The sequence below is a fragment of the Sinocyclocheilus anshuiensis genome, unplaced genomic scaffold (genome assembly GCF_001515605.1).
Source record: "Sinocyclocheilus anshuiensis isolate Anshui unplaced genomic scaffold, SAMN03320099.WGS_v1.1 scaffold1605, whole genome shotgun sequence".
Taxonomy (NCBI): domain Eukaryota; kingdom Metazoa; phylum Chordata; class Actinopteri; order Cypriniformes; family Cyprinidae; genus Sinocyclocheilus; species Sinocyclocheilus anshuiensis.
The window spans coordinates 174,751-181,884 of NW_015536551.1; the positions used below are offsets into that span (position 1 = coordinate 174,751).

General features: G+C 37.2%; 1 protein-coding gene across 2 annotated transcripts in view; it reads right to left on the minus strand.

Annotated features, from left to right (window-relative positions):
- Positions 1-7,134, minus strand: part of LOC107700860 (regulatory-associated protein of mTOR-like) — a 66,623-nt gene that overhangs the window by 43,399 nt on the left and 16,090 nt on the right. The window contains exon 1 of one of the 2 annotated variants that reach the window (XM_016502697.1): positions 3,773-3,798. The exons of the other annotated variant lie outside the window; for it this stretch is intronic. The gene's annotated coding sequence lies outside the window, so the exon portion shown is untranslated. Of the gene's footprint in view, positions 1-3,772; positions 3,799-7,134 lie in introns of those variants that run through there. 2 annotated transcript variants of the gene reach the window in all.

The window sequence follows — 7,134 nt, forward strand, 5'->3', positions numbered from 1 at the left end:
TCAGCAGGCTCAGTATGGCAGAGGTCTTTCGTAGTGATTAAGGGAGGAATTTTGAATCCAAGCTGTTTGTGGCATGCAGAAAACACGTGCAACGCCATTGCACCTAGGGCTGCACGATAAATCGAAATGGAATCGAGATCGCGATTCGACTTTTTGCGTAACTTGTAAAAAGAATAAAAAGATTTTTTTTGCGTAACTTGTCAGTGAACTACGGCTCTGTGTAGTAAATTCGGTTCCATCTGAAAGCATGTGATGATGATTTCCTGCTGATTACAGAACCGGCTTTTTTAACAAATTGCGCATGACAATAGCATTCGATTAATTGTGCAGCCCTAATTGCACCCACAAAGCAATTGCCTTGTTGAAAGATTTAACAGAACCTTGACCCAGCAGCTAGCCATCCTTACAGCTGAACATCAGCGGGACTGGGACACTCACCTTCCTTTCACTCTCATGGCCTACAGAGATGTTTGAGCCACACACTCCAGTTGTTCAGTAGCCCCTTTCCCCAAACACCCCACACCCAGCCAGTTCTCTTGGACTTTCTCATGTGTCCCATGTCCCTGCACCCCATTTTCTTATGGGCTGAGATCCCCAGCCTGTTGTGTGGCCAAAGAGGCAGAGACACCGGACTGGGCACCTCAAAGACTTTGTTTGCCCTCTCATGGACGAGGGTTCTTCTTTTTAAGGAAGGGCAGTGTGATGTTGCTACAAATGTTGAAGGACATTTGTTAATGTCATGATGTTCAGCAAAGTTAATTTAGCAATAACTGGTTATAGCTGTTAGTCTGTTCACTTTAAGGGGCGGGGGATGGTCCAGCAAAGTGGGGAAGATGGGCTAGAGAGAGTTCAGAATTAGTTGGGAGAGTGAAAGCACAGAGTAATGAGTGCTATTCTTCTTTGTCTTTTTCTGCTGTGTACGGCGTGGGTTACGGCTAAAACAGTAACCCCCTTTAGTGCTTTAATAAAATTTCAGAGCGACTGAGAATGCCTGGTTTCATTAGTAGTGAAAAGCTACAATACATATCTCAATATGCATATTGTAATGGCATGCAATATTTGAATTCTTATTTTAATAATAGGCTACCTCTAAACATTCCGAAAAGTTAGGTTTTAGGTCGACGCATATAGCAGAGAACACACTGGGCACGCAACTGTTACTTACATGACTTGCTTGACGTTAAAAAGAGTTAAGTGCAATAAGTTGCAGAAAACATCTCCTTGCGTCTCGTGCTGTCTGTCTGACACACACCTGAAGCGCGCACAAGCAGTAGTAAATGCTGCTCCATCTGAAAGCACCGCAAGTTTGAGTCACTTATAACATGCATTTGAAGAAGCAACACGTATCAAACATCTTTCAAACATGAGAAGCATTTATGAACATCTTGTCCAACAAAAGACATTTTATGTTTTTACTCCAAACTCATAACTTCATAACGTCATTCGAGTGTTTGAAATAAAATTATTTTGTGAGATGATGTAGCTTCTTACACAGAATGGACTTTTTTCACATTTCCGGGTTTCTCAGCAGCGGAAGTCGTCATAGTTGGGTTAACTTGAAAAGCAGGGAATGGGAGAGTACCACAGATATATTTTTTGCATTCCCATTTGCTCAAATAGCAAAAGAAAAACTCCACGATAGTGTTTTCATGACTTTCAATAAAAGGAAAAAAAATTGAGAGAGACTGATAACGGCAGTCAGAAGAGAGAACGATGTCAAATTTACCATCCCTCCCTAGACGCTACATTAGAAACACCCTCGCATTAGCGTTAACTGTTTTTTTTTTTTAGTAATTTGATGCAAAGGTGATATAATACAAAGAATAGTGTTATAAATGTACATACATTTTTTTAAAAATACAAATATGAAAAACTTTCGAGGATTTACGATGCTGATGACCGTTAAAACGCATCATTAGTCTAGTGAAAAGGGTCCATAAGGCACGCAACATATTTCATAGTATTCAATGCAGTAATAAAGGCTATGTCGATTAGCACTGCATTATAAATATACTTTATTATAATGAAAAATAAAAAAGAAGAACTCAGATAAATCATATCTTGTTGTAGTCTTGTATTTATTAGTCATGTTGAATCAATGGAAGCAGTTAAATTTTCTGTCTATTCAGCTGCAGCGACAGGGATTTCCTGGAAAGGTGTGCATTACCTTTCTTCTGCAGGGCATATTTGGAGTTTCAGTGCGAGAGCGCCCTCTGGCCTTCGGATGGGGCAGTATTTACTACTGATCACAGAACCAGGCTTAACTGACAAGCTCTTGACTGAATAACCTTTGTAGCTTTATTATGAATCAATGGATATTCATTAATGTGAAGACTATGCAGTGATTTAGTTTTACATTTGATTTCAGTTTCTATATTGTTTCTTACTTGAATGCTACTGTCAAATATATATATTGTAAGCCTGCCTGAAAGTTAAAACACTGTTTATTTCATTTGTATCTTAGTGTTGTTTGTTTTGTTTTTTGTTTTTTTAGATTTGTGACATTGCTTTTTTATGTAGTGCTAAAACACTGCTGGTCACAGAAGTTGTAGCGATGCTTTCTTTTGCAAGAAAGAATGTGAAACATATACATTGGTTATACAATTTTTAGATTTTAAATATTTTTAAATATAATTTAAATTGATTTCACACTTAAAGCAATATCGTATCGCATATCAAATATTGCTTTAACAAGGTATCACATTTCCCATTTTTCTTCAATATCGCACAGCACAACTTGAAAAAAATTATTTTACCACATTCAAGATTGAGGATGATTCCCACTAAATTCTGAACGCTTTTTTCAAGAAATGTTTTTATTTTTTGAATTTTCAGAATTCACAATTTATGTATACAATGCAACAGCAAAAACTATACGTATATAGGCCTAAATAACTACAAGTCAAGCTGCAATACCAAACAGGACCACACGGACATGCCAACAGACCACTATACCAGTCGCGTTAAAGGTGCACTAACCGATTTTTGCCAAACGATGTTGATATTTGAAAGCACCAAAACAAACACGCCCATACCCCAACAGGACCTCGCCCTCGTTTTGAAATCTCCACCCCACAAGTATGTACACAGCCCTGGCATAACGACGATCGCGGAAACAAGTGATGACACACACGCATATTCAAACAAAAGCCAACGCAGAAAAGTTGTGTGAAACGAAGCAAAATCAACATTACTCACCTATCAAAAAGAAACAACGCAAACTCGGTGTCCGATTCGAGCCCTTCCCGCTCCTTGAGTTCTCTCCACCACTGGAAAGCTGCTCCGATATTTACCTCTTGCCTGATCGTAACCCTTCTTTTTAATGTTTTGTATCTCTGATATTTTCCTTTTTTTATCTGCCATCTCTCTCTCTATCTATAGTCAATCTGCTAATATCCGTCCTGTGCACTCAAACTGAGCGCTCTCTTCTCCCTGTCATTACAAGACACGCCCCCTTACTGCTGATTGGCTACAAGTGTGTTTTGGGACTCGGTCCGATGCGGTGTGCACCTTTAACCTAGTTATATATGGATCCATTCAGAATTATTACACAGAGCAAAACACAAATTAAAATAGCAAATAAAAACATTCTGAATTTGTCAAAAGTGTTGGTGTGAAGGCAGCTCAACATGACCAGTGAATAGTTCCTCTGTCAGAGTTAGTGTTGATGCCCATACAGTATATAAATACCACTGACCATTGCAAACTGCTATAAAAACTAGGGATGCACGATATTATCGTACCGATAAGAGGAATAGGTTAACTCACATACTCCGGGTGTGCTAGCGATTAGATCAGGTCAGCAGTGTGGCTCATTCTTGAAGCAAAGTTTTGTCTGAATGATGATTAGATTCACTCTTTTGGATCACTGCATTTAAACAGAGAATGACAGAATGACCGTTCGGTGTGTGATAGAGTAAACAGTAATAGCACGTGCAGTGGCAGCAATGACAGCCTCCCCCCAGTCCTAACGCCCGTTCGGTAAGGAGTTATAATTCCGAAGGGGCGCTGTTGGCCTACTTTTAAAAAAATGAAAGTAAAATACACAAATAACATTTAGACTATGTTTCTGATTAAATAAAGCAGTAATTGATGTCATAAAATCATGAGTATGTTTTGATTTAAAGGTCAGAAGCTATAGCTTATATGAATAAAAAAAATCACAAACATGACACTTGTAAATTAAATAATTTTATATATGGGTCAATGACATGACGCCTAAATTTTCTGTCCGATTGCATTTTTTTCAGTTAAAAATTGGTTTAAATGCATAAAAAAGATGCCATATATATGAAGGACCTCTCCCATGTATGAACTCACTTTAACTTTTCAAAAAACATTAGTTATTTGTAATTTTTCTGTTATTCAAAGTGTCAAAATATCATGTGGTGCGACCGTCTGGCCATAACTTTTTTTTGTAAACATCTTTGAAATTACCCTAAATTTATTCATATTAATTTTATGCACTATTTGGCATGATTTCCAAAGTGTTCGGGTGACGTCACAGACACTACATCCATGTTTTTATACAGTCTATGGGTGCGACCAAATATCATGTGGTGCAACCACTGCAGAGTATATTCCATTATAGATATATGTCCCAGATTGGCAGTTTTTGTGCTTTTATATTCAATTGATTGTTTATATACATAAAATATCTTATTTTAGTATAATTTGGAATAGATTTTTATGCAATTTGGGTCATTTCAGACGGTTTGTTTAATCTTTGTACAAAATGAGAAAAAATGCAAAAAAAAAATAATTCAGAGCGTGTCATTTTTGTTTGGTAATTATGCATTTATTAGTAATTTATTATGTATTTATTAATAACTATTTAAATCTATTCTGCCAGATTCCACTGCCAAGCAAAGTAAAATAAATGCTTACCATAGGCAGCATGTTAATTCTGACCCTGCACTCTAGCACAAACTCCAGATGTCATTTTCTACTATAAAGAAAGATGTTCATGTTGTTATCTCAGAACCTGAGCAACCTCCCCCTACTCTAAATTGACCTTTCTCAAAGACCTGCCCCCCTTAGTTACTGTTGCTACGTCCGGCAAACCATGGAACTTTTATGCCATACATCATGTTCTCACGCATTGAAAAATACCTCAAATACAAATACGGAGCAAAGAGGACACTGACGATGAGCTGACAGACAAGACAGAGCTGGTTAACTTAGTCTCAGTGTTCAAATTTTGTCATTTTTTTAAAAGAAATTCAAACAACAAATACTGTTTTGTGGCTCTTTAACGTGTCGTGACAGATTGCTGTATCGCCTCAGTCAAGCGGGACATGAACTGATCATCTCTTCATCTTTACTATTCATAGCACGAAATAAACATGAATGAACATCAGAAGGTATCTCGTTTCAACCGTGAAAATATGTCAATACACACCATTGTCAAGTCCACCGACGTTAAAACATGGACAAACATGATATTCCTTCAAAAATATTGTTTAAATTCATTATTATAAAGAATATTGTTGTTATTACAACTTTGAAGTGCATTGTACAATGCTAATATATTTCTGTCATAATTTCAAGTTAACTCGAACTTTTATTTTGACGGGTTGTAGCGGACCTTTAAGTTTCAGAGAGTATTTAATGTTTTTTCTCAAAAAAAACTAGGACATGTTTATTTAAGTTTTCTCTCAGAGCAGCTCTGGTGATGTTCATGTTTATGTAGATGCTGAAAACACCATTAGTGTCGTGCGTACTTCAGTGTGTAGTAGATAAAACGTCGCCTTTCAGAGACATGCAGAAACAAGCAGAATATTTATATCACGGTCTCTTCGTGCTTCACAGACACATATTATATCTACTTTTGATTTATCCATCCAACAGATTATAGCCTACTGTAAATTCCATGTTCACGGTAGGGGTGTGCGATATATATCGTCTGCGATAATATCGTAATTGTTCTTTTAACAATGTGCGATTTGACATTATCGAGTATTTTGCAAAAACCATTCAAAACATCCCTACAGAGCGCACGCATACATTACGTGAAGTCTAGACTAGTGCGTGTGCGCATTATATAAGAATTTGACTCAAAAGATAATGGACACTTTTAGAAAAAATGGCTTTATAAAGGTAAAAATGCCCATAAAATGCAAAAATCAGTTTAAACTTATTGAAAAAGATTAATTTCTATCAGTATGAACTGACCACCATACAGAATATGAAGAATATTAAAACATTAGGAGTCAGCTGTCTTCGGCAGTCCTTAAGGTACCAGCACAATAACACACTCAGCAAAATATCGTCTAATTATCGTTATCGATAAAATCCCAGAAAATATCGAAATATAATTTTTTGTCAATATCACACACCCCTAGTTCACGGCACCGGGATTCCCTCTGCATCAAGGAAATCATACGGCCTTAATTTATAACTTTTTATAAATGCGGCACACCTTCATCTGCATGGATGGTGCCCGTGAATATGAGAATATGAGCGAACATGTTGGATGTATTGCCTGCTTTTGCAGCCACTTTGCAAATGTTTATGGTATGATAACCATGCACGTTCAAACTGTGATAGACCGTCATACCAGTATATCGTTACAACCATAGATGTGGCTGTGTTCAGAATTAAGCAATCACATTCAAACTCACGTTAAATAGGTACCTCTGATTAACCCCAAATAAAGTTCAACTGTTCAGAATAAATATTAGCAAAATCAAAAATTTGAGCTGGGGACCTCTGGTTGAGTTGACACGGAATATCCCATTAGCAAAACTGAAGGTGTCACAATAAACATAAAACAGTTGTCATCGGTGAGTTTGGCCAGTTGTCAAATAGCTGTGTTGGCATCAAAACTTATGCAGCCATCTAGAAGCTGTGCTGACTAGGGCTGGGTATCGTTCAAAAATGTTCGATATCGATACCGATACCGATACCTTGACTTAGGGCTGGACGATATGGCCAAAATTGATATTACGATATATTTCTTAATTTCGGTCGATACGATATAATTCCGATATCATTACCGTCCTTGTTTTGATTTCAGCAAATCAGTTTGAGCGAACACTGACAACGTGATTAATATTCATGAACCCAGCACAAGGCTCGAAATTGCGACCATTTTGGTCGCATATGCTCCCGAAATTTAATCTGTGCGACCTC